Here is a 7,950-nt window from a genome sequence, read left to right on the forward strand (position 1 = left end):
CATGGTTTGAGAACCCCAAAAATCCAATTCCCTAGTCCTAGCCCCCTCCCACATCTCAACCCAGTGTGAGATGGTTTCCAGACACCACACAAGACTCAAAATGGGGGAAAGGGAATATATTATGATGACTGTACAAAATAAATACTACAACACATTATGTACAATCTTAATTATCTCTACCATGACATAAGTATTTACAAGGGATCAAATCTCTTCTCCCCTGCAAATAAAAGTCCAAGAGGGAAGAAGGAAAAGATCCTTTTCTACTCTCAGAGCAGCAATGTCTCTAAGGCAGCAGGTTCTCTTCTTCTCATGCAGCAGCATCTGTATCTGGATCTCTGCCAGTACACATGAGGGGTATCCAAGCCCCTTGGCCCGTCGTCTTCAAGCAAGGGTCTTCTCTTCTGTGGACTGCATAGCAGGGACAAAACTCTCTTCACCATGGTCATATCATGGGGTGTAAGACTCCCATGAAGGTCCCTTCCTCAGGGAATTCACCCCTGAGTCAGAACATCTCGGGTGGCTTTCGGTTGAAGGCCTTTGCCTCAAGAGTTCTACCAGAGCTCCTGTGCTCTGTCTCAAGCAGCAGGGGGGGGGGCAAGGTCACCCTCTCCGCATTCCTTTGGCCGTCCTGGTCCAGCTTTCCAGGACGCTTTGAGCTTTTTCAGCTCCTCTGCAGTGCATGTTGCACTTCACCCCTCCCTTCTAGATGGTGAGGGGTCTCCAAGGAGTTTGGGGTCTTTTGGTTTCAGTTCTTACCCCAACTTCCTCTCTCTCTGCTGCTGGGTCTCTCTCGGCTCTCTCAGACAACTCTGTGTCTTCTTTGGTTGCATGCTGTTTGCTGCTGCTTCTCTGGTTCAGTTCTTATCTGTTGGCTTTTAGCCACAGCCTCTGTTCACTGCTGTCTCTGCCTCTGCTTTTCAGTATCTCTTGCTGCGGCTTACAGTGGAGAAACATCCCCCAGCTCATAGCTACAGATACATAGTCCAGCTTAACACTGTTCCAAGTCTCTGTAGCCCCCCTGCCGGGGGCTGGGGGGGCCCAGCCCCCAGTGGGGGCTCCTGCTGTTTCTCCTCGTGGCTTCACAACACGGCTACTTCTACAACAGCTACAACTAACCTTCTCTTCCATTGTGGTATATTTATATTTTGCAGAAGCGCTCATTGGGTAAAACCTCAAAACTTCAAGGGTCACCACCCCCTGGGGTTTTACCATTTTATAACTGCAGGGGGAAAACTGTTTCCCCCCACCACATGTTGTGAAATTGTGAAAGGAGCAAAAACCTCATGGGTCCCACTTATCCCAAGTGTAACATGGCTGAAATCAGAGTGCTTGGCCTCTTGGTTTTGATTTCCCTCATAAGACAATGTCACATCTGCCTCTTAACTGCCTGGATTTATTAACCTTGTCAGTTTTTCTCATCTATCCAAAGGAATTCAGGGAACTTAAAAACCAGAGCAACCACTTGGTCTGTAAAGTAACTGTGTCTTAACCTGCCAGCCCTGACTGTACAGGGCAGACTTGGAATTTCACAGCCACCTCTGCCTCATCAAGGGATTCTAGTAGCAGTAATTGAAATACAGGTGTGTTTTCCCCTCAAAAATATCCCCCTGAAAAATTCCTTTACAATTTCTATAATTATTCTGTTTGATAGGCTCTGATTCTCTCTGTTAGGATGGCTCTGCTTTTCCCGTAAGAGAGCACCTCATCCTGATCTAGCTGAAGTCAAGGGCATTTTTGGCACTCGTGATGGGAGCAGATGCAGACTTGCAGAGGGTTCTGTTTGGGGACCTCGCAGTTCAGCAGGGCTTGCCTTGGCTGCCGTGGTGTTTTTGCCTCAGTGGAGTTGCTTTAGTAATGCAAATGGTCCCTTCTATTTCTTCTAGAGCAGCAGTGTCAGTAAGGTCAACTCATGTCATTCTGGGACATCTGGTGACAAAATGCTGACTTAGGAGCAGGACTAGTCCCCAGGCACAGATGCTTTAGTATGATTTGCAAGCCTGGCACACATCTGCAGGTTGTACCTTAGCAGCAAGCAGACAGTGTGGCACAAATAAAAAGCAAAGGTTTTTATTTTAAAATTTTTCCCCCTTTCTTTTGTTTCCTTCTTCTTCACTTAAGTCTTTTAAAACAGGCTACTGCTTTTAAGCCCAAATTGGTTTGTACTTCTTCATAGGAAGGCATTGCACTGTCAATGTTGGTAGCTACTGGGCTGGCCATGGCTTTTTTCCACCTCTGCTTGCTGTTCTGCAGTGGCCCTAGTAGTCCTGTGTCAGGCTATTCATGAAACTATTTTGTTTCTCCTCAAAGCAATTGCAGATTTTAACTTTTGCCTTTTATTCACTCATTAGAAAAATTCTTGACAACCCTAAAGCTCTGCCACCTCTTGCTATATCTGCAAGTTTCTGGCAGCTTGGTTATGATGCTGACTTGAAGAGCATGCTCACGGGACTAAAAGCCACCACATTTTCTTCTTCACACTTATTCTCTGTAGGAGCAGGGAAATATCTTGTGTGCCATGCATGAACGGGGCTCTCAGGAAACCCATAACTGCAGGAGAAGAGGATTCTATGAGTACAGTTTGACCATCCCATCTTCACCTACATATACAGAACCTAGTGGACAGTGTTGTCTACTGATGAGTAAATTAGTCACTGTCAGCCATAAAGACACTCCATCTGTGTCTTTACACAGGACTGTGGAATGGGGGGCATCTTCTACTGTGACCTATTTCTTATTTAATAGCTGTTTGTGTTTGTTTTCAACACTTTTTTATTTTAGTAATTATGCTGCATTGTGGGCAGTGATAATTTGATCTTGAAGTTTCAACAGCACAAAAGAGATCCCATGCTGGAGCTGATCAGGAAAGCTGAAACTACAAATAAAGAGCTTGATCTTTTCCGACTGCTGGAACTTTTTTTCCTGATTTTGCATTATTATTTACTTCCTGCCCTTTTGACTCTCGCCAGGGATAAACCTACTGACCTCATCAGCAGATGTATTTTTAGATGTATTGTTTCTAGCCAAAAGGTTGCAACAGAACAGGCTGCTAGCACTTGTTACTTTGAATTTGTGCTTTTTATGTTTCAGAATACAAATAACTGCAGCCTTCAGCGCCTTTGAAGGAGATGGCCTTGCTGCTCTTCTATTGCTCTTTTATGGACTGCCTTGACAGATGAAAGTTATCTCTGCCAATGAAACAATCTTGGGTTTGGCCACTTTTGATCTGTAACATATTTGATATTGTTTATAACACTGCTAAATAAAAAAAATTATTAGCCTGGATTTGACTCCCTTTAAAACAGAAGCAAATACTGTTACATGGAAATACATGTTTAATAATTAATTCTTATTACGCAGCATCACAGAGCCCATTCACTGTCAGAATGCACACTGGCTCTGCTCATGCCTCATGGTTAACCTGTACATTTTGTTACTTGAGTGATAATGCTACAATACAAAATGTGTCTGTAAAGCTGTGATACCAGCTCATTCCTGGACCTCATTCTCCGAATCACAATTAATTTTGAGTTATGTTTGTTTAGGGAAAAAAAAAGTGGAAAGAATTGAGAAGCTATTATAGAGGGCCTGTTTGTTTAATACTCTTCTGCAGCCTGGTGGGACAGACCACTGATAGCTATCCATACACCATACCCTCCCCTGTTCTACTGCTTTGTTGACCATAAAAGCATGCCCCTAATTTCCCACAAAAATGCCACCAGGCGGCTGTATCTGTCAGCTGTATGTTAGGAGGTGTTTCGGGTGGGGGACAGCTCTTGGCTGACCAAGGCTGCCACATGATGTCTGCATGCCAGGCTCCCCTATGATAGTGTAACTGTGGCTGCAAAGTTTATGGGAACTAGGAGTAATGTCTTTCAAACTACCAGGAACAACAACAGGACAAAAATTGTGACAGAACACAAAGTGGAGGGCACAAAATCATTTAGAAACTTAGGATGTTGTGGGATTTGGCCCTTTAACATAATTAACTTTTCTCTGACCTCTGTTCCAGGGTTATTTAGTTCTGGCATTTTCAATAGTAAAATAGAGCATTTTTGTAGAATAGAGACCACTTAAAAATAATGAGGGGCAGCCCTCAAATAGTTACACTGAACAACAAATGAAAAAATGCACTAGCTGATGGTTATGTGGACATGTGGACAAACACCTCCCTCTCTTCCTCTTCAGGGCACAGTCTCCTTGTGCTGGGTGACCCCATCACTGATGTTCCAGGTGCAATGAAAACACACTTTTGGGCACACTTCCTGTGGTTTTGGGCATCTCTCTCCTCCAGCTTTCCCAAGGTGTGCAAGGTTTAAAGGTAAGGTGATGGAGGATGACCAGTGGATGCTGTGCCACCTCCTGCTGGCCCAGTCCCAAGCCCTTGGTGCATCCCAACAGCATCTCTATTTGAAAAAACTGCTCCTGGGGCACAGCAGAGGGAAATTGGGTTTGTCTCAAATGGGGACGCACGTCCTACACACCTGGCCCAAGTACCAGCCTACGGCAACCTTGAAAAGGAGGTAGGAAGCGCTCTGGGCCACTTCTGCCTTGTCAGAGATGACCTGTGTTCTAGTTAGGTAAGACAGTCATGAGGACACTGTGAAAAGCAGCATCATTTTCCATGCAACTTCACTGCCTTCTCATTGCCTCTGTCTGCTGTGGAGAGAAATTCATTTGGCTACTTTGTAGATGGTGTTATATATAGCCCAAACACTTGTTGCCTCTGCTTATATGGATACCTATTGTGCTGCAAAGAAAAACAGTGGAAGTAATTAGTGCTGGAGCCCCAGTCCTCTTACGAAAAAATCAATAAAGAGTTTTCCTTGCTGTGTTTCCAGGTAAGAGAAGAGAGGACAATCTTCATTACAACTGACAGTTCCCTTCCCTAGAGCAGAAAGGTCTTCCCTTATATCTAGCAAAGAGAATACAGTGTTTTGCACCTGCCAGATGCCGTTGCTATGGCAATTGAACTTCGCACTTACATCAGAGCAGCAAAGCCCCAGGACTATGTACAGAACAAACACAGCAGAAAGTATGCTCTGCTGGGGGCTGCTAGGTGGCTCAGGACTTTGCCTCACTGTTTCCCCATCCAAAAGATGGGTAATTTAACTTTTTAAACAATTTTGGAATGAGCTTCCATTGAGCAAATGATGCTGGTTGGGAATCTTCTTGCCAGTGGATTGTGTTTGGGCTGCTTGCTCCTGGTTTGGGGTGCACAGATCTGCAGGAGCTGAGCGTGCCTTTGGGGCCCTGCCAGCCAAGGCTGCCCTGATGCCTTGTGCTGTAGTGGGGCTGCCCCTCCTTGCAGCCTGTCCCCTCCTGTGGCCAGACATATGGGTCATGGTTAGGCAGCTGTAGGCTTTTTAAAGCACTCATCATTTCCCTGAAGTTCACTGGTGCCTTCACTGGTGCCTAAATGTCCACAAGTTACCCTTGTAGGTGGTCCAAATCCACCCCAGAGTGCCCAGGGGCCATTAGGCAATTTAGCCCCAACACCTCATTTCACAAATGTCCCAAGCAAATGAAAATTTTGGCTGAGGACTTGATCATCAAATTTAATTCCAGAATGACTTTTCATTGTTCAAACACAATTAACAAGTTAGGAAGTGTGTGTGGTGTAATGAGCACCCGGAGCTCCTTCTTGGCTCAGCTGCTGCTTTGCTATGAGACTGCCACATAAGAGGATATGACAGATTGACCTTAATCATTGATTGGTGCCCCATCCTGTCAGGCATTGCATACACTGTGAGAGGCCTCAAGAGAAATCCCTGTTTATCAGTATACTTCTGGTAATGAGAGAGGGTTACAATGTGGTGGGAGGTGCAGCTAACAACTGCAGAGTTCTGTGCACTCACTGGAAGAAAGGAACTTCATTTGCACCAAGTGTTATTCTTGTTAAAGGATAATTTTCTATGGAAAATAAACCCCAAAGCTCACAGAAATGTTATAGGTGAGACATTTCATTAGGAGAAATGATTGAATGAATTAAATACTAATCAAGCAAGCTCTGAAGCAGTATGCTACAATCTTTAGCCTCTAGGACCTTGAAGAACTGGTTTTCTTAAAATTTCTACTTCAGAAAATAAAAAATGGGTGATGGAAAAAGTCTTCTGCTTTAAACTACATACTCCTAACTCTGTTACACTCTAATTACCTCGAGTGAGAGTCATGCAATTTAATGTCAGTGTCTACATCTCACTTAGCACGTTCATTTCAGCTACTTTTTCCAGGTTCCTTTTCTATTTGGTGGAGAGACACAGTCATTCCTCTCATCTTGAGGCAGACATCTAAACTTTATCTGATGAATCTGACAAGTGCATGTTTCTCTCCCTGTTTCCCAGGTGGAACTGGTGCCATTGGAGATGGGGACAGTCTGCACTGGACATTTTTGAGCTTAGATATTCCCCATTTCTAAGCTTAGAAATGAAAGACGGATCTCACCCTCCAGATCAGCAGAGAAGCAGTGTGGCAGACAGTCAGGCAAGGCTGAAGTCCAGCCATGCTTACCATGTTTCCTTGAAGGAAGGTTGTGCTTGAATGCTTGTGGTAGCATAGCATGAGATAAACTAAAGGAGTAAGTGGGGGCAGAGGGTGCTGAGCTCTTGCTACCTGAGCAAGCTATCCCAGCTCCCCCCCCAACACAGGAGAAAATGTTTCTGGTTCTTTTCCTGCTGTGTTGGTCCTGTCTAGTAACACAGTACTTTGTGCAGTACTGTTTCTTTCTGTGGGTCTCCAGGAAAAGAATTCTTCTAGCATATCAGAGAGACTGTCACAGAGCAAATAATAAACTGCTCTGTTTGGGTAATTATAACAAAATCAATCCCTTGTATGGCAGTGATGCCTCAGAATTTTTAGGATTTTTAGCTTTTTGTAGATTTTAAAGTACCTGAGTAGTAAATACAGGTTTTTAGTATAGTCGTATAGTCTCTTATACTTTAGAATGGTAGTTAACACCAAACCTTATTCCCCCATTTGATATCAAATTTTCTAAATTCTTTAGGCTTGTTTAGGCTCCTTTCAACCAGGACTATTGTAAACACATTCTGTTTAAGAACATACACACCCCAGGCCTGAACAAAAAGATACAATAGTCAAAGCAACCTTCAAGCCCGGAATCTTGGAGAAGCTCCAAAGACAATACATGGGTGAAGAAGAGGAAGATAAGGAAGAAAGGGGTCTTAGGACCTCAAACTCAATTCAGGGGAGGCATGCCAAGCGGGTAGATTTGGGGAGGATCTGGGGGGCGGATAGTTCTCGGATTGGATGGATAGTACTATAAAATTGTAGAACCACTGGACAGGTGCTCATGCCTTTGTACTCCTTATGCCAGAAGGCCTTCGTTAAAGACCTGCACTTATCTTATCTATATTAAATTCACCTGGAGGTTTTTTGCTCCCAGTCTTTAGGCAACAGCAGGAAGAAGGTAACATGCTCAATGGCTGAAGGAAGAATCTTCCCTACTCATCTTTAGCTCTGTTTTTTAATCAAGCAGGCCACACAGCTTTGAATTAACTCCCAGAAAATGCCACAGGAGTAGGGCTGAAGCAGAGGTTAGTCTTAATAAAGGATCAGTCAAGAGTTGGTTGGAGCTTGGTGGAGCTGCCACTTGTGAACCTTTGATGCCCTGGCATCAGCACATGCAGCAGGCAAGGACAGACATCTGGACTTTTTCACCAGTGAAGGGGCCAGACAGGCCAGTGAGGGATGTGCAAGTGCATTCATTGAGAGAGGGACATGGGGTTTTTTAAAACATTTGACTCCCCACTTCTCCCCCCGAGGTAAGTGTGGCTTACGCTTCACCTCCCATCCATGCACCAGTTTCCCTTCAAAGTGAACATATTGTACTCTGCAGAGGCGGACAAATTGCTGAATTTCATTTCACTCCTTCAATCTGCTTAATGAATAACAATGAGTTTGTAGGTTTCACTGGGTTCCAGCACTGAGCTG

At 44.4% G+C, this 7,950-nt stretch overlaps 1 long non-coding RNA gene across 3 annotated transcripts in view; it reads left to right on the forward strand.

Moving 5' to 3' along the window:
• Positions 1-4,301, forward strand: part of LOC108499065 — a 45,938-nt gene extending 41,637 nt beyond the window's left edge. For 2 of the 3 annotated variants that reach the window (XR_001875407.1, XR_001875402.1), the window contains exon 4: positions 3,091-3,277. This is a non-coding gene — a long non-coding RNA (uncharacterized LOC108499065). Of the gene's footprint in view, positions 1-3,090; positions 3,278-4,188 lie in introns of those variants that run through there. The other variant, XR_001875404.1, reaches the window with a different exon arrangement.
• The last annotated feature ends 3,649 nt before the right edge of the window (positions 4,302-7,950 follow it).

The sequence above is a fragment of the Lepidothrix coronata genome, unplaced genomic scaffold, assembly GCF_001604755.1.
Source record: "Lepidothrix coronata isolate B3197 unplaced genomic scaffold, Lepidothrix_coronata-1.0 Scaffold68, whole genome shotgun sequence".
NCBI lineage: Eukaryota > Metazoa > Chordata > Aves > Passeriformes > Pipridae > Lepidothrix > Lepidothrix coronata.